This window comes from Macaca fascicularis, chromosome 14, assembly GCF_037993035.2.
Source record: "Macaca fascicularis isolate 582-1 chromosome 14, T2T-MFA8v1.1".
NCBI lineage: Eukaryota > Metazoa > Chordata > Mammalia > Primates > Cercopithecidae > Macaca > Macaca fascicularis.
In genome coordinates this window covers 39,290,221-39,310,169 of record NC_088388.1, presented here as the reverse complement: position 1 = coordinate 39,310,169, position 19,949 = coordinate 39,290,221, and the positions used below count along the sequence as shown (strand labels likewise).

General features: G+C 37.5%; 1 protein-coding gene and 1 long non-coding RNA gene across 3 annotated transcripts in view; one reads left to right on the top strand and one right to left on the bottom strand.

Moving 5' to 3' along the window:
* The window catches only part of ANO3 (anoctamin 3), a 476,116-nt gene that overhangs the window by 94,237 nt on the left and 361,930 nt on the right, over positions 1–19,949 (top strand). The gene's annotated exons all lie outside the window — the stretch shown is intronic.
* LOC123568764 (uncharacterized) lies at positions 395–9,586 on the bottom strand. Its single transcript, XR_006692279.3, has 3 exons — positions 9,451–9,586; positions 1,012–1,093; positions 395–490 (listed from the first exon to the last, which is right to left on the bottom strand). It is a non-coding gene; the product is annotated as an uncharacterized lncRNA (long non-coding RNA).

Here is a 19,949-nt window from a genome sequence, read left to right as displayed (position 1 = left end):
ACTCTGGGCCAACAGACATTCAGATTTTTGCAGGAAGGAGTTTATAAACTAACAAAGTGTTATAAATAAATGGAAGCACAAGATTTTGCCTTTACCTGCCCAATTATTGTGTCACTAGTTATTGTAAGTAAAATTAGGTTCATGGATATTTGACATGCTTTTCTACCAAGTCAGAGACTGTGGGGCAGGAGAAAGCAGAATTGATAGAATGACTAATATATTCTGTTAGACTTGACTATCTGCACCACCAGAGCAGAGCCCAGTCTGTCCCGAACATTATTGCATGTTCTTAGCACAATATGTAATACACAATTAGTAAATATGCTGTGAGCTTTGAATGCTGTATTTAGTTTAGTCCTCCAAATAATGATGGCTAACATGTATTGAATGCTTACCATGTGCGAAGCAGTGGTCTAAGTACGTCACATCTGTTTATTGATTCATTTACTATTTATAACACCCCAGTGATGCAGATGAGAATCTCCATTTTCTAGATAGAGGAAGTGAAGCACAGAGAGGTCAAGTGATTTATGAAGGTCACACAGTCATTAAGCAATAGAAACAGACATTAAATCCAGGCACTCTGGTTCCAGAGCCAGTATCCTGTTAATGTTCATAACAAAAATATATAATAAGTACTATTATAATGTCACTCATTTACAGGTGAGGAAACAAAGGCACAGAGACTCTAAGCAACTTACCCAAAGTCACACAGTTAATAATTGGTGAAACCAGGATTTAAACCCAGGCAGATTCAAATCCAGGTTATAAATCCAGAGCCTTTGTTAATGACTAATTTATAGTTTCTCAATTAGCCTATTAGTTAGAAACCACCTACTAGGCGTGAAAGGAGCCCTGAAAGAAATGTAAGTGCCATAGTCAAATATCAAACTGGAATTAATGGCAGAGGATGAGTTGAAACTCACATTTATTTTCTTTAAATTCTAAGTTCCTCTTCTCTTGGCTATTGAAACCAATGGAGAACTTTGTCAAATAGTAGAAAATGCTTACCTCCAAAGAGCATCAGGAGGATCTTCTGTGAATTTAATTTCTCTTCTACATTCTTCTCCAGGTATATTATGGGTTGTTCACACTGTAGAGGGTAGACTAATGTCAAAAAATTAATCAGATTATTCTGAAAGGCAGATAATAACACTCCTTTCTGTGGGAAATCAGAACGTCTGCTAGGCCAGGAGGCTAAGTGAGGAAGCAGGGTAAAGGGGAGAGGCATAAAAGAAGGGTGGTTGGCAACGCTGACTTCACCTGTGAAAGGCCAGTGAATTTAGTGGTGGAATCATCAGCCTGCCTTTAATTACTTGCTTTTAAGATAAAGAAGTGGAAGTTTATGATGGAGGTATCAATTATCACTGACATTTGAGAGACTGGTTGTTCAGAAAGACACAGAGTCCATGTCAGCTGGCAGTAACAGTAGGATTTTCCTTGTTGTTGTTAAGTTCTAAAAACCTACGTATAGGACAAATTATAAATCTGCACTCTTAAATTGTCAGTGTTCTATGAGTGGGTAGGAAAGGGATTCCTTGTTTTGTTTTTCTGACCTTCCCAGAAGAGCTTTCCATTTTAGCTTCAATGATAATGAACACAAACTGGGGTTAATAAACAGGTATACTTCCCCTGGCCTCTACACTCCTTTCAATTTCAGACCCATTTCACTGGCCATTATGGGTCTGGAGCAATAGGGCAAGAAAACATCTAAGCAAACCATTCTCTTCTTTTGAACTGTACCATGCCTGAGAAAGCAGCAGGATAGGATAGGAGGTGAGAGGAATATTACTTTGCCATCTGAATACACTAAATTAGTCAACACTGGCATTTGTAAATTGAAGAAATTAAATGGTGCCATGGATCTAATATGCCAAATCTATTTGCCTGCCAATGTCCTTCTGGGAAGCTACAATAGGTAGGTGAAGTACAATATCCAGATTTCAAATTTATTACAACTTAGCACAATCTTTGGTTTTCTGGTAGATTTCAGTCGTTTAATAATAAAAAGTTTCGGGGTAATGGATTTTGGAATGATTTTAATATCACATTCATTCAACAACTATAGGGGGCCTACTCTCAAGCAATGGCCTAGGCCTTAGGAATATAGAGGTAAACCATACATATCAGGTCTCCTTTTATACATTTTAATGGAGGAGAAATAAACAATGAAAAACAACTAAATACAATTGTTTTAGGCTCTGATAAGTGCTATAAAAAAGTAAAACAGGTTAAAGTCATATGACTATTAACTGGGTGGAAGCAATTTTATCTAGGGTTGTTAAGAAAGGGTTTTCGTTAGAGAAAATAAGCAGAGATGAACAGTGAGAAAAAGTGGGTCAGTGAGGGACTTGAGAAGAGTATTTCAGGTAAAGGTGAAAACAAGAACAATGACCGTGGGACAGGTATGAGCTTAGTGTGTTCCAGGGACATCAAGAAGACACTATAGGGTAGAACGCAGTAACCAAGAGGGCAAGTGGCAGGAGATAGATCAAAGACGTAAACATGGGTAATTAATGATGGCTTTATAGGCCACCATGAACCAATGTACTGGAATTACAATGGAAAATCAATGGAGAATTTAAGTAAAGCAGTATTATTTTCTGATTTAACTTGAAAGAAAACCATGGCTTCTGTGCAGGGACTTCTGTGCAGGCAAAAGGAGGAAGAATAATTAAAAGTTTCTTGTACTCATCTCATAAAATATGATGCTGCTTGGGACTAGGAGGGCAGTGGAGGTATGAATGAGAGATTGACAGGATCAGCATACATTTTGAAGTAGAGCTGATTATACGGGAAGGCGGGAGGGAAGTGCTGGGTAGAGAAAGGCAGGTCCCTGGCTCGGGCTCCACCCCCACGGACCTAGGTGAGGACAGGCATTTCCTGCCCAAATGTTGCATTTCCCAAGACCACCATGGCCTGACACACCCTCAAGACCCTAACAGGCAGGCACACAAGCAGCCGGACGTCGAGAGGAGCAGATCGGCGAAAGAATATACAAGCAGCTGGGTGAAAGAAGATGCAAGCAGCTGGATGTCAAGAGGAACACATAGCTGGAGGAACACACAAGTGGCTGGACGTGGAGAGGACGTCAGGAGCACACCAACAGGCACCGGCATGCCGGCAGTCCATCCACCGACAGAACGATGGCCAGGGCAGTGGGAGAAGAGCATGGGTCACCAACTGGTCCAGCTCCAGAGAAAAACCACCTCCCTTCTGGCTCCTCTACCTGCTGAAAGCTACTTCCACTCAATACGACTTTGCACTCATTCTTCAAGCCCAGGTGTGATCCGACTCTTCTGGTACACCAAAGCAAGAAGCCAGGATACAGAAAGCCGTCTGTCCTTGTGACAAGGTAGAGGGTCTAATTGAACTGATTAACACAAGACTATAGATGGCAAAACTAAAAGAGCACGCTGTAACACAGGTCTACTGGGGCTTCAGGAGCTGTAAACATTCACCCCCAGACACTGCCTCATGGTCAGAGTCCCACAGCCAGCCCGTCTGTATGCTCCCCTAGAGGTTTGAGCAGCAGGGCACCAAGGAAGCAAGCCACTCCCCCTGTCGCATGCCCTGCATGGGGAACAAGGGAACCTTTCCTGTTTCACTAACAGAGCACATTAGTAGCTTGGATATGGGGAATATTTCTGTTACCTCTTACTGCATTAAACACTACCCAATAGTGAAAGCCAGAGGGTTTGTAGGTCGGGAATTCAGGAAAAATTATTTTATCTCTGATCATTTGGCTCCACCTGGGATGGCTGGCGCTGGAAGGTCTTCTTCCAAAATGGCATTTCCACGTCTCTCTTTTCACAAAATGCTTCATTCTGTTTGTTGTTGTTGTTGCTGTTTTCTGTTTTTTGTTTGTCTGTTGTTGTTGTTGTTTCTTTGTTTGTCTTTGAGACCCAGTTTAGCTCTGTCTTCCAGGCTGGAGTGCAGTGGCATGATCTTGGCTCACTGCAACCTTTGACTTCCGTGTTCAAGAAATTCTCCTGCCTCAGCCTCCCGAGTAGCTGGAATTATAGGTGCACACCACCACGCCTGGCTAATTTTTATGTTTTTGGTAGAGACAGCATTTCATCATGTTGCCCAGACTGGTCTCGAATTTCTGGGCTCAAGCGATCTACCCGACTCGGCCTCCCAAAGTGCTGGGATTACAGGCGTGAGCCACCTCTCCCGGCCAATTCTTTAGAGCCTGTCTACATGGCTTGGGCTTCTTGCAGCATGGTGCTCCCCAGAAATCAAGCTTTTATGTGGCACTGGTTTTCACGAGTGAATATTGTAAGATAAAAGAAGTGCCTGCCTCTGCCTACCTCTTAATGCCTTGGCTGATAGATTATTGCATCTGCACTTTGACTATCGAATCTGTTACAGAATCCTCCCAGGCGCAGGACAAGAGATTCAGTGAATTTATCGCCATTTTCAAACTGGCAGAGCCATAAGCAGATGAATTCTCCAAAGTATCTTGTAGATCATTGGTAAGCAATTTAAGACATGTCTTAATTAGACCAGAAAGTAATTTAGGCGTGAGTTATTCACATAGAAGAAATTATATTATTACTGCAAATACTCATTTCTACACATGTTGAGTTTCTGATGTGGCATAGACAGAGAACATGGATGGGCCCAGGTATAACAAGTCATCACATGGTAGACAATACCATTTCTCATATTCAGAGAACCCTTTTAATGGGTTCTCTCAGTGTGAAAGATCATGCCTTTATCTTCTGTGAGATAATCTTCTGTGAGATAAAGGCATGTCAAGATAAACAAAACCAAAAAAAAATGAGATAATTCTTTGCTAGCAGAGCGGCCTTATATGAAACGTTAAAGGAAGTTTCTCAGGGTGAAAACAATTGACATGGATGTTAATTTAAATTTAAAAAAAAAATGAAGAGCACAAATAAATGTCATCATGACTTCTTTTCCATTTTTAAGAATAGTTTCCTTTAGTTTTTTAAACATTGATTTTAGCTCTTTTTCATTAGATATTCAGTTTAGAGGTTTGTAAAATTTTATAGTGACTATAAATTGAGTGTAGAATTGTTTAGCAGCATATTTCTTCCTTTACATAAGGATGAAAAACCAGGTGAGTTTGCTCTATGTTTTATTACAATGGGACTTCACCAGAGGAGAATTTATCATTTCAAATGTCACATAGTAAATTGCATTTCTTACCTTAAGAATATTGAATACTATATTATGCAAGCAGTTTTTAAGTAATATCTTCTGTGGTTCAAGTTCATTAGTTACGGCAGAAATTATCAGTAGGTACATAGGGCAGAACCCACTGGTTGCCTTTCAAGAGCCATTCCCCCTTTCTTAGATGATCACAGGACTCTTTCCTTCAAGGGTGAGGAGGCGAAGTGCCCAGGGAATGTGGGGCTGTCTCTTGGAACCCTACACATGAAGGATTATTGGTTTCAGAATCAATGGTAATCCTCTGCGATTTTGTTGAAACTGGTTTAGGAAGGCGCACGTGACCTGGTTTTGGCCAGTGTGACCGGAAAGAACATTTGTGGTTTCTGGAAAGTATTTCTCATCTGCAGAAACATAGACAAATATGATTTTTTTCCCTTTCTTGCTTTCAGACATCATTATTTGTGAATATGAATGCTAGCATTTGCTTGTGATCATGAGGGGGACTTGTACCACCACTGATAATGGCAGAGGAGAAAAGCAAAGAAGAGCCTGAGTTCCAGTTAATGACGTTGAGCTGATGAATCAATTCTAAAACCACCTACATCTGGAGTTATTATAAATTGACATAATTTACTAAAATCTCATTTAATTCATATTTAATAAAGCATTTTATTACTTGCAGCCCAAAATTCCTTGAGTGATTCAGTAGAGTATTACCAAGCTTGTTCTTTTTTATTCTCTTCTCTTTCAATTCTGGTCCAAGGTAGACTAGAATAATTACTTCTAAGTTTTTTTAAATCAATTTTTTACTTTCTTCACATTTTATCTCTTAATATAAACTGCCATCAATTGAGATTTATCTGTGTGGGATTTATAATGACAGGCAAAAAAAAGTAACAGGAAACAGATAAGCCTTGAAATCAGCAGACTTGGAGTTAGGTGCTGGGAACACCACACATTTGCTCTATGTTTTACTAAGCAATTAACTTCATTTTTTCAACTGAGCATACTCAGTAGTAAAAATGGGATAATAATACTCATTGTGAACATTGGTGATTATGAATACAGGTAATTTGACACCAAACCGAAAACATATTTGGCACTCAATAATCATTCTAATAATAATAATCCTTAATATTTATATATTATAATATTATATAGCACTGCCTATTTTGCCAAGAATTTTCATATACATTACCTTTGATTCTAATATCTGTATATATACATGTATACATGTATAATATATATATAATAGGTGTACATACATATATGTATATGTATATTCTAACATATTTCTGTATATGGTAGAGTTCCAGCCCCATTCTCTGGGTCTTTTTCAGTGGGTTTGCCTCTCTCATATACAATTAAAATAATTCATGTGCTTTTATTTCTGTGAGCATCAGGACACAGGACAAAAATTCACAAGAGCAGCCTTGAAGTGTGAGCGTGCCTTGATTACTTAATGTATGTACATGGCAGATTTTTCCTACTATGGATAACATTTTATCCTCATAGCAACTCTGTGTGTTAGGTATCTTATTTTATTGATCACATATGGATTCCAAACTTTGGCTTTGAAGTTGAATGATATTTCTGAAGTCATAGAGCTAGTATATCACATAATGAATACTTGAGTCCAAACCTACCTTTCAAACATAAGATCTTTGCTATACTATGCTTCCTTGTCATTCTGGAGGAGGTAGGTTAATTCCTCAGTGATTATCTTGACAAATAGCTGCACTTAGGTTGTATTCATATCAGCATTATTAAAGTAATTGTATTCTCAAATGTGGTTACTGATTTTTACTTTTGTGAATATATTCTTATAATATCAATGACATACTAAATATTGCTGACATACTGAATGAATACTGAATCCTCCTTCCACTTTTAGCTTAAAAAAATTATATGAGACGCTGTTAGGAAGATAAAATTAAAAATCGTTTGTTAACCATGGTTTAGCAAGCTACCATCCCCCAGGTTGTCTTGCCAGTCTTTAGCGCATTGTTTTTAAATTTTGAATGTAGCTCTCAATTCCCAAGTGCCCTCAACACAACAAGTATCACTGAGCTGCTATCATGGCAGCCCCAGCTTTGACACCTAGTTCTCGATAGGCCATCAAGAATTGTCCTGTCTCTTACATCCACAGAGCTCGCAGCTCTCCACTATGAACTCTATGAACTCTATGATTCCTCAGTGTCTTATTTTCAGGAAGTCTCTGCTTTGACCTTTGACAATTTCTGAGCTCCTCGGGGACTAGCAACTTATTTTATGCAGCTTTATCCTGAACTAAACAAGAATACAAAAGGAAAACTTGTATATAATACAAACAAATTATGTTGTGCATTCCAAAGTGTACCTGGCATAGTTTTGGAATTGATCTTCTTATCACTTCAGTTATAGTATGCTCATGCACAGTTGATCTCCTTAAATATTCTACTCACTTCTATCACTGTCCTCTATTAGAATAATAGAGTACTTGGTAGTCATGGCCAGAAAGGATCTGGGGGCAATGTCAGGATTTGGGATTTCTGTGCTACGTGACACAAGGAAATATGTGACAATCTTGAAATGTTAATTTCAACTATTCTAGAAAGTATAGTGGTGACTTGTGTGCAAATATTTAAGATTTTTTTAAAATCCCAAGTTCCTGAAATTTAATAAAATATTTTTATTAATTAAAAATATTAAACATAAAAAGCTTAAAATTTCATAGAACACTTCAAAGATTATTAAAACCATTGTTCTTAATATGAATATAAAAGCCTTATTTACATTGAAAAAACAAGCTTTGATGAATGTAGAAAATTGGTCATTGGCAGAAATTGATCACTTGAGTAATTGCTTTGTAGTTAATTGGCAATTTAGGAAGCTGGGTTTTATGAATTGATTTTCAATGAATTAACCTAACATCCACACAATGAATAAAACAATTACTTATTGAGACCTTTGTGCCTGATTCAGATGATACTCTTACTTTACTACATTTCAATGAGGAATTGGTATAAATATCTAAAGTTCTAAGAGAAATATTTAGAGGTGTCTTATCATTATTCTCTCAACCTCAAGAACGGTGTCTACAACACAGCAGGTGGCCGGTGTTTATTTGTTTTTTTAATTTACAAATCAACCAATGAAAAGCAAATTCAGTTTATACACTTGAAAAAATCATATTATGTGAAATTTAAAGCAATTGAAAATATCCTTTTTTTTTAGTGGGGCAATGAGTAAGATATCAAATAACTTGATAATTTTATTATTTTATAAAATACGGTTTTTGATTTTTCATTCTACTTCAAACGTTTGCTACTTTATACTACCACACTTCACGTATTTTTTTGGAATAAAAGTTGCCCTTAGAAAATCCACCCCATATCTTTAAATTAAAGGCAACAAATTTGGGTCAACTTCACCTTAATCCAAATCCTCTAATGAATATACTTAATACCCATTTTAAAAGGTATTTTGAAAAGGTAAATTATTCTTCTAAATTGCACAGGCCATTGATGAAAACATTATTGTGAGTTTCTGCCTCATATTCTAAAATAAGCAAAACTTAAATAAAAAGGCATACAGGATCTAATTAACATAATACAACGTTTTCAAAGAATTTTTGAAAAAATACATGAATAGAAAAACAAGAGAGGCTAATGTTTTTCCGAAAATCCTTCTCTTACCCTGTTACTCTAGTGAGCATTTTTTTCTCCCTGATGATTTTTTACAACTTGCTCAATTGTTATTTCCAGGAACTAGATCCAGGTTTAGATTACTGATAAACAATGAGACCTATGCTTCTGGAATTTTTGACACTCAAAAGAATCAATTTCAGTCTAGAGTGGGTCTATAAATTATATATAAATATATATAAATAAATATTATATATAAATATATATTTATATATACATATATAAATATATATGTATATATAAATATATATATATTCCTGTTGTTTTTCACATTTTGCTTTGTAATATGTAGAAGAAACCCATTAAAAAGCAAAGATCATTTTATGGAAACATGGAGACAGAATATTTCACTCTAACAGAGACTAAAAGATCACCTGCACAAATCCATCATTTTACAATGAAGAAATTGAGCCACAGCGATAAAAAGGACATTAAACTTTCTTGAGCATCTACTTACATGTCCTTGCACTTTGCATATGCTTTTCACATTAAATTTATTCTCCTCAATAAGTTTATCAGATTGGTACAGAATTACAATAGCAATTTATAGGTGAAGAAACTGGCACTAGAATGATTAAATAACTCACTCAAGTGATGTAACTAGGATTTGGGTGTTATTTACCTAAATAGTTTTGTAGCTTTCTTGCATTGCCAATGTTTCTGATTGCACTTCAATGGAAGAGTCTCTCTGTGTTTGGTGGAGGAGTCCACAGGAACAGGGTCTGTTTGGAGAGCTGCAGGGAGATGTGCAGTAGGAGCTAAAAGAATAAGAGTAGAAAGTGGGCCCGGTGGAAATAAAATACATTTAGAGAACTACAGTCCACACATTTGGAAATTATAGTCTATAATCTTTTCTTGAGGGTCAGAAACTGATCTATCCTGAAAATACGATGATTGCCTCAAGACTGTCATCATGTTTTCTACATGAATTCCATAGGACTGTTAGAGAGCCATTGAGCTATTCTAGAGCCTCTGTGTATTTTAGTGTTTATCCACACCAGCCACTGTGCTGCTGCTTTATATATTATGATATCACTGGATCTTCAAAATAGTGCTGTTTTGTTTCACTTTATTTTTTAAATTTTATTTTGAATTGTAAAATAAAAAATGTGTATGTTTATCAAGTATTACATGTTGTTTCAAAATATATATGCATTGTGGAATGGCTAAATAGAATAGCACTATTCTAGAAATCATGATTGCTATTATTAGCGAAATTATCATTACTACTCCCCAAGTGAAGAAACCGAGGTTCAGTAGGGTTAAGCAACCTTTGTGGGGTCATGCCACAAAATTGACAGAAGCAAGATTCAGGTCGTGTTCTCTGGCTCCATCACCTACACAGTGACTTTGCCCCTCACTCAGAAAGACTGCCTGTGACTTACTATAGTTTGATTTTTATCATTCTTCTTTGAAACTTTAAAAACAAATTGAAAAAATCTTATGTCTTTCATTTTTTTGGTATTTAATAGACATCAACATATCTGAGGCAATGAATGTAGATGTCGCCAGTTGACAGGCTTTCAGCTGGGTCATTTTCTTCTTTTTTTTAAATTAATTAATTTATTTACTTATTGAGACGGAGTCTCGCTCTGTTGCCAGGCTGGATGGAGTGCAGTGGCAGATCTCGGATCACTGCAACCTCTGCCTCCCCAGTTCAAGCGATTCCCCTGCCTCAGCTTCCTGCGTAGCTGGGACTACAGGCGTGTGCCACCATGCCAGGGTAATTATGTTGTTGTTGTTTTGTTTTGTTTTTTGTATTTTAGTAGAGATGGGGTTTCACCATGTTGGCCAGGATGGTCTCGACCTCCTGACCTCGTGATCCGTCCACCTCGGCCTCCCAGAGTGCTGAGATTACAGGCATGAGCCACCGCGACGGCGTCAGCTCACCCATTTTCTAACACATTATTTTATACCCCTCTTATGATAATAAGGTCTTTGTTTTTCCTTTACCAATATCAAAAATCATTTGAGTCAGGAGATCGAGACCATCCTGGCTAACACGGTAAAACTCCGTCTCTACTAAAAATACAAAAAATAAAAATAAAAAATAAAAAATAAAAAATGGGCGTGGTGGCAGGCGCCTGCAAGTTCCAGCTAATCCGGAGGCTGAGGCAGGAGAATGGCGTGAACCCAGGAGGCGGAGCTTGCAGTTAGCCCAGATTGCGCCACTGCACTCCGGCCTGGGTGATAGAGCAAGACTCCGTCTCAAATAAAAATAAATAAATAAATAAAAATAATAATAGATAGCAGTAAGCCTAATTTAAGACATTAAATGATATTTTGTAATACATAAAGCTATCATGTAGCCAAAAAAGTTATTAATTTTTAAATTTATTTTAAAATTATGTATTTCTAGAAATGTTCAGGTGTGAAATAGAATACCTCAAATCTCCATCAGATGTCAGATCAGATTGAAAATTTTAAAGATGTTTTTAAATATATTTCTGGGTTTGGTTCTTGCAGATGCTATTGTTTGGAAATAAATCTAAGAAAACAGAGCCTAACACTTTGAGCCAAATTCCTCCCATGCTCCATTCCCACCCATGTTTCCACCCTTTTTATGTTCTTCATGGAATTGTCTCCTTTCTACTCTGAAATTACAGAGCTGCCTCTCTTTAGATGTTTCTGTTTTTACTCATAAACCTGAAAATTATCTTGTGATATCAACACCCCAATGCTAACTGAAGAGGGGAATGGTTGAAATAGCAAACTTCAACATAATTGCTGCCACTGCTGTTTATTGTCCAAGTAGGTGTTTCTTTTTCAAAATAAAGAAATGAAAACAAAGTGGTTTATTATTCTCAGTCGTAAATTGGCGGTGGACAGTAAGGTTGCATTTTCTCTTGTGTTAGCAATTGATCTTATGTGCACTGATTTATATATGAAAATGTTCTTGCTACCTAAGAAAAATGAGTTCTCATTATATAAATGAGTTTATTAAAACCCTACTGCCTTAGGCAAGTTGGCAGTTTTTTATGAATCTCCAAATTTAAACATCTCTAAAATAAGAAATGACAAAACATCTACAAGAGATGCTCCAGCTTATCCTGGCCCCAGATTAATTGACTCTCTTCAATGCTTTCGGGAATTATGAATATTAAGCAGCATATCTAACTCATTGATACTCAGATCATGTCTCTCTTTTACCAGCCTATGAGGGACAGAAAATATAATATGACTTCTGGGTAGTGTCCTACTGGTTGCTCACACAGATTGATTTCCTCCTTGAATCTGAGATTAGTTTTACCATAAGACTTGAATATTTTACTGAGGTTAGGGGTTAGGAAAACAGGGGGTCAGTCATTCTTACTATCTTGTGTTGGGTGACATAAAATCATCCAACAGGTGAGACATGGGAGATACTTCTATTATATCTTACTGCAGTGAGTAATTATCATTGATGAATAACAGACACTGATTTGAAAAGCACTCACCTTTCCACAGCCAGTAGGACCTTAACAATTAAGAAAATGTTTTCATAATATAGATATAGATATAGATATAGATATAGTTATATATATAAATATATATACATAAATATATATATATCAGCGAAGGAGACAGCTTTGACTATGAAAAATATGATTAGCTTCCAAGCCATGTAAATGTGGATTTGCTCTGAGCCTTTGAGTATCAGGAACTTGAAGCTGAAACACTTCTAGAGATCATCTAGAATTCCTAATGTTATATATGAATCTTCTCTAGGGTACTCTGGTCAATGGTTGTTCAAAATACACTTGAGTACCTCTGGAGACAGGTAGCCACACCCAGGATAGCTCATTTCATATTGGATAACTCTTAAAATTATATTGATCAAAATATTTATATGATATACTTTTGGATTTTATGTTTTAGCTTACTTCCTATAATTTAAAAATAGTAATCACTGACTGTTCTTTCTTCTCCTGGCGGAACATCCCAAGTTGCATCAACCATTGTGTTTGTGTGTGTGTGTGTGTTTGTGTATGTGTATGTGTGCGTGAATTTCTTTTTACCCTCCAGTATATCTGTGTTTCTTTTTTTAATCCCTTTTTTGGCTTGTTGATATTTATGAGGATCATTTTAAATTTTGCTTTATAATGGGATGTTTTTTAGTAGGGAGGATTTCTGTCAGTATCACAAATAACCAGTGAGTGTCGCTGTTTTAACACAGACAAACACTTGTGGGCCTGTCATAATGATCAACAACATTCTTGCATAAGCCATAAGCACTTGTAATTATGCGGAACACAGGCAGTGGGCTGAACGAATCAAGGGTCCTCTTAATCCACCCACATTAGCTAATGTAGACATTTCAGACAGATTTACTGGTGCCTTTTTATTGTCACTAGTCTACTTTAGTTTTCCAAGATGATAATTCTTTTTGTTCTCCCTTCGAAATAAAAGACTGCTCATTTTCCCCAAAATGCTCTTCCTACAACTCAACTTGTATAGTTTGTAAACAACTTTTTCTCTTGATTTCAATCATTCATTCAGTGGGTTACTGCTACAAAGGAAAACGCAATAATTCTGAGTATCCATCTGTACCAAGTTTCCTTCTAAGAACTCCATGTGTATCATTTCTTTTAACACCGCAACAATGCAATGACAGAGTCATTATTCGTGCCATTGTTTATATCAGGGAAAGGAGGCTGAGGAAGTTAAATAACTTGACTCTGGGTGACATAATCAGTAAGTAACATATCTGACATGAGAAGCCAAGACCATCTGACACCACAGCCCCATTCTTTCCACTACACCCTCCTTCCTATCTGCAGGTGGTGCCTGCAAAAACGAGGAGCATGGAAACTAGTATCTCAATCCTTAAACATGCTGGGATTTCAACAGAATCAGTAGATAACATTTTTATCTTCTCTATCAGGATTCTCAGAAAATATTTGAGAAAAAGAATGCTAGAAATAGAGACAGAGATCAAAACGTCAATTGTGAATTGATGTAAGCTGGAAAATAGGACTTAGATATGTGGCCAAAGGAGCTTGCCCAAATTTCTCTCCTCATCCTCAATCTAATAACTACCCACCCAGTAACTGGCACAACCAGGGGATCCCAGGGCACCCCACACAGGGATGGATCACATACCATGTGACAGGAGAGAGAAAACAGGCCAAAATGGAGAGGAAAAAATAAATTGCTGAACCAATCTTTCCTAGACATTTTTTAAGCTAAAAAATCATATAATCCAGATAAACTAGAATTTTTCCCCAACAGAAGTCCCTACACATGGAAGTATGAGGGGTATGGAATAACTGTTCACTGAAAGAGTTGTGTTTTCAATATTTGCAATGCCAAGCAGGATTATTTCAGGCCTTGTAGGGCTTGTTTTCATATAATTATTCTGAGTAATTAACCTTTTACTCTGAGTAAAGTGGGACTTCACTGAATGAAGGAAGCCCTTTAAACAAATGAGTTGTATTAGCTGAATTTCATGTTAATATCACCTGACTCATGTCTACTCATTTCCAAACCCAAACCTACCATCATTTTGGGCAATGGAGACAGATCATTTGTCTTTGGCAAGACCAAGATCATTTAGGAGATGTATGATAGATGATGGCAGTGGAGATGGTGAGAAGTCATGGTTAGATTTCGGACATATTTGAAAGTAGATTGAATGAGGGTTATGAGATAAAAAGAGTCAAGATTTTTGGCCCCAAGCTTTTCTCCATCAATTGAAATGACAAAATAATGACTGAATATGGTCTGGCAGCGAAGATCAGAGAGATTATTTGGGAATGTTGACTTTGGACTTGATTCTTTCAGACCAATGGAAATGTGAAGAAGACATACATGTGGTTTAAAAATCTGGAGTGAGAAAGAGAGATCTGGACTGGAGGTGTACATTTAGGAAGTATCATTCTACAGCTGATATATAAAACCATGAGACAGGATGAAATTAGCAGGCATAAGAAATAAAGAGAAGAGTCTAAGGTTTGAGGTCTCTGGAGTCTTGCAAAGTTAAAAGGTTAAGAAAGAGAAGAATGACAATGGAGGCTGAAAAGGAGCAGTTAGTGAGGCTGGAGAACAATCAAGACAGTGCGGTATTCTGAAAGCTAAGTGGGGGCAGTGTATCAAGGAGGAAAGTGTGATTAATTATATACCACGGCCCTGATATGTCAAAGAAGCTGAAGGTTAAGAATTCATCAATGACTTTGGTGAAGAAGAGGTCATTGGTAATTTTGACAGTCTTAGTGAAGTGATAAGAAGAAAACAAATAAATACTGTAGAGGATTTTAGAAAAATGAATTTGAAATAGTAAATTTTGGTTCTAACTTTATCTGCTTTTGTGGACTAGTAGAGCAAAAGGCAACAATTAAGTTGAGAAGAAGCCACCAGGAAAACTGGAATTGAGAGAGACTGCCTTTTTTTTCCTTTTATTTAGGGATTAGAAGATCTGTTTGTATAGTGATGATAAATGTCAACTAGAGTTGGGAGGCGGAGGCTGGCATGCTTATATGTGATGATAATTATCAACTAGAATGGCAGTGGGTGCAGGGACTGGACCTGATTCTGTAGGGAGAGAGCATGTATGGAGAATTATTGGGCTGTTGTCCCGAAGTAGGGGTGGGGGATAGAAACTACTCCATACGTGGAAGAGATGACCTTTGTTGGAATACAGTCCATTTATCTAGACTATCAGTCAGGAAGGCAGAATATATGATCACACAGTTGCCAATAAGTGGGTGGGAGCTGTGGAAGTTTTCTTCACATTGCTTCAATCTTCTCAGTGAAATAGGAAGCCAAATTATCAGCTAAGAGTGAGATATAGGGAGGAGGTGTTGGAAGACATGGTTTGAAATGAAGGAATAAAATATGAAGTAGTCTTCTAGGAGAGTGGGAGAATAACTGGACCTGGCAAACATATTTTGACTGCTGGGCACCATTAATCCCTCATGTGGGGTTATTATCAGGAATTTGAGGAAGACCAGTCTGTATGTTGGCATGTTTTTTCCTTCATTTGTGGTTTAATTGCACAGATATGAGTATGGAGGAAGTGTGATGACCATGCGAGCATGCGCGCGCGCATGCACACACACACACACACAGAGACACACAGAGACACACACACAGAGACACACACACAGACACACACACACACAGACACACACACAGACACACACCTTACTTTTAAAAACAAGTTGTTTTACATCTTCCCTATGCTATTTTTGTTTTCCTTTTAGCTCCGTCTCTCTCTCTCTCTCTCTCTCATTAGCTCTCCTTCTCTCTCTCGACATTTGACCTCCATTTTATAGCACACACCAACTAAATAACCAAGTATGTAAGAATTGAAAATTATTTTAGAGATCAGTCTCATTCTCCTCATTATAGATGGGGAGACTAAAGACCAGCTAAAAGGGATTGGCCCAGATTTTGGCAGTCACATAGGAACAAACTGCTAGGAGTTTCCCTTATAGATATGCGTCTGTGGAACAGGTGTATAGAAAAAGTATATGCTAATTCTTAGAAGATGCTCAACTTAAATTATCTTATATATTCAATAACTCAGTTGAAGCAAAATAACCTAACCCTGAATAATATCCCTTATACATATTCTTGTTAGGATAATATCACTACTGTTGCCTGGTTACCTTCCTTTCTTTCTTTCTTTCTTTCTTTCTTTCTTTCTTTCTTTCTTTCTTTCTTTCCTTCTTTCCTTCTTTCCTTCTTTCCTTCTTTCCTTCTTTCCTTCTTTCCTTTCCTTCTTTCCTTCTTTCCTTCCTTCCTTCCTTCCTTCCTTCCTTCCTTCCTTCCTTCCTTCCTTCCTTCCTTCCCTCCCTCCCTCCCTCCCTCCCTCCCTCCTTCCTTCCTTCCTTCCTTCCTTCCTTCCTTCCTTCCTTCTTGCTTGCTTTTTTTCTCTCTCTCTTTCCTTCCTTCCTTCCTTCCTTCCTTCCTTCCTTCCTTCCTTCCTTCCTTCCTTCCTTCCTTCCTTCCTTCTTTCTTTTTTTATGGAGTCTCATTCTCTTGCCCAGGCTGAAGTGCAGTGGCACAATTTCCACCTACTGAAACCTCCACCTCCTGGGTTCAAGCGATTCTCATGCCTCAGCCTACCAAGTAGTTGGGATTACAGGCACCCACCACCACGCCCGGCTAATTTTTGTATTTTTAATAGACACCGGGTTTCACCATGTTGGTCAGGCTTGTCTCGAACTCCTGACCTCATGATCCACCCACTTCATGTGGCCTTCCAAAGTGCTGGGATTACAGGTATGAGCCACCACACCCAGCCTCTTTACTTTCTTAATGCCTCTTCATAATGTATTTCATAAACTATGGCAAACCCAGAATGACAGATTGTTACCACTGTCATTGGTTTTCTACTTTCCGTTTGGAATTTAAAAACCAAATACCTGAATTGTTGTCCTAATTCTGACATTGCCTATTTATAGCCTTGGTTAGGTAATTGAGCTTTCTGAGTCTCTAGTTTCTTTGCTTATTAAATGAGAAAAATGGACTAGATATGCAGTTAAAATAATTGTAAAATAGCAGCATAAATGAAACTGAAGTACTTTTATTTAAACAAGGGCTGGTGCATCCAGTTGGCCACTCATTGAACACCTTTGTACTGTTTTAGGTTTCTTTCAGACAGCTGCATGGAATTCAAGTGCTCCAAGGATTACAATTCTTAAAAGTAGCATGGAAGATCTAATATTTCTTCCAGCTCTGTCACTCCATAAACACATTATGTTATGTAGAGGAGTGGAGGCATTGAGAGATACAGAAGGAAAAAGAGAGACAGAGAATGAAAAATGAGTGGTAACTTCAGGTAAAAGATTCTTACATACCTACAGTTGCAAAAACCCTTAAATGCCTTATATGATAAAGTGTTTTATTTCTTCCATCCCTACTGTCACAAAAACCTTTAATTACCTTATAGAACAGACTGTTTTATCCCCGCCCCCATTGATGTAATCTCAAAAGACAAGTAGGCTCAGAGTGAGAGGACACAGACCTTTACTGTATCATCTCATTTCTAAGCCCCATCACATATAGACCTGCATGTTTTAGAAGATCATTTACGGTAAAAAATGATAGAAATTTACTAATATCACAAATTGCAAAGTAGGCGAGAGACTGGTGATGCAGCCCTGCCAAGCTACAGGTACTAGGCAGAGGCTGTGAAGGTACCTGCCAAGATTCAATCAGTCTTCCAGTCATCATGTGGTATCTATCTCATATAATTTCCTACACATAAACTGAATTTTATCTGGTTCTTTGGAGAAGTGAGGAGAATAGCTCATTCCTAAAAAGTGGTTAGTGCATGAGAGTTTATTTAAAAAAAAAAAAAAAAAGACGGCCAGGTGCGGTTGCTCACACCTGTAATCCCAGCACTTTGGGAGGCCAAGGCAGTTGGATCATGAGGTCAAGAAATCGAGAACATCCTGGCCAACATGGTGAAACCCAGTCTCTACTAAAAATACAAAAATTAACTGGGTGTGGTGGCGCATGCCTGAAATCCTGGCACTTTGGGAGGCCAAGGCGGGCAGATCTCGAGGTCGTTTTGAGACCAGCCTGGCCAACACAGTAAAACCTGCCTCTACTAAAAATACAAAAATTAGCCAGGCGTGGTGGCACATATCTCTAGTCCCAGCTACTTGGGAAGATGAGGCAGGAGAATCGTTTGAACCCTGGAGGCAGAGGTTGCAGTAAGCTGAGATTGCGTCATTGCACTCCAGCCTGGGCAACAAGAGCGAAACTCTGTCTCAAAATAATAAATAAATAAATGGTCTCTTTTTTAATGTCCTCCAGATGTAGTTAATAATTTAACAAGGGGCTGGGTGCCATGGCTTACGCCTGTAATCCCAGCACTTTCGGAGGCCGAGGCAGGCAGATCACCTGAGGTCAGGAGTTTGAGACCAGCCTGGCCAATATGGTGAAAAGTCTCTACTAAAAATTTAAATATCTCTACTAAAACTGCAAAAATTAGCCAGATATGGTGGGACACACCTGTAGTCCCAGCTACTCAGGGGGCTGAGGCAGGAGAATCACTTGAATCCAGGAGGTGGAGGTTGCAGTGAGCCGAGATGGCATCATTGCACTCTAGCCTAGGCAACAAGAGCGAAACTCCGTCTCTAAATAATAATAATAATAATAATAATTTAATGAAAAAGACAAGATTATTTAGTTCTGTTTACCATCATGATTGAATTGCACTATGTGTTTTCAGCTTTCTTATAATTATGCCTTTTCTGCGTTTGTCTAGGGTTCTGTAAACAGGCTTCTCTAACCCCATTTTCCTCTCAAAAAGTCTTTGTCTATTCTGATTTTACACTTTCACATTATTTCTCACACCTGAAGTTACCTTGTAATTTCCCTGGTCTACCCAAATCCTTCTACTTTTGGAGTTCAGCTTGCTTTCCATCTTTAACTGAAGATATTTAGTTCAAATTTATTATGGTTTTTCCGAACATCTGGTCTTAGTCTACTCAAAATCATTTTATCTGTTTTATCATGTTGATGGCACAGTTGGCAAATCTAAATATCTTTCTCCAAAAACACAAAAGTGTTAGACAAGAAAAAACAATGAAGAGACCTGGATTCAAGTTTTCTCTCTGTGACTTCCAAGCTGCACATCTCCTAATAAGCCCGTTACACATACTGGGTCTCAGTTTGCTTATCTGTGAAATAAGGACTGGATTAAATAGTCCTCAAGGTTCCTTCCAGTTTACGTTCTATAAACTGATATTTAAGGGCATTTCATACAATTTAGTACAGAATGCACTCAACCATTATAAAATACACTCTACTATTATAAATGAAGTAGACTGTACATTATTATTCATTTATCTGTCAAACAAGTTTATACTCTTGTAAAAGTATTTAAGCAGATATTTTACAGAATATTTTTTCTATTATTACATAAAACTAATTTTATTCAATTGGCAGGCTACTTAAAAGGTGAGGTTAACTATTTCACATATCAATTGAATAAGCTTAGGCAACTTATATTAAAATGAAAACAAAACCTTGTTAAATACAAGGTACTTTGTCAAACATTATACAGAAATGAATTCAAAGATATGGTATGTACCATTAAAGAAGTGATTGTCTAATGAGGGAGGCATAGAAATAAAGGAATTTCTATATTTATGGGCAGAAAAAGTTGTTGATTGCTACCACTTG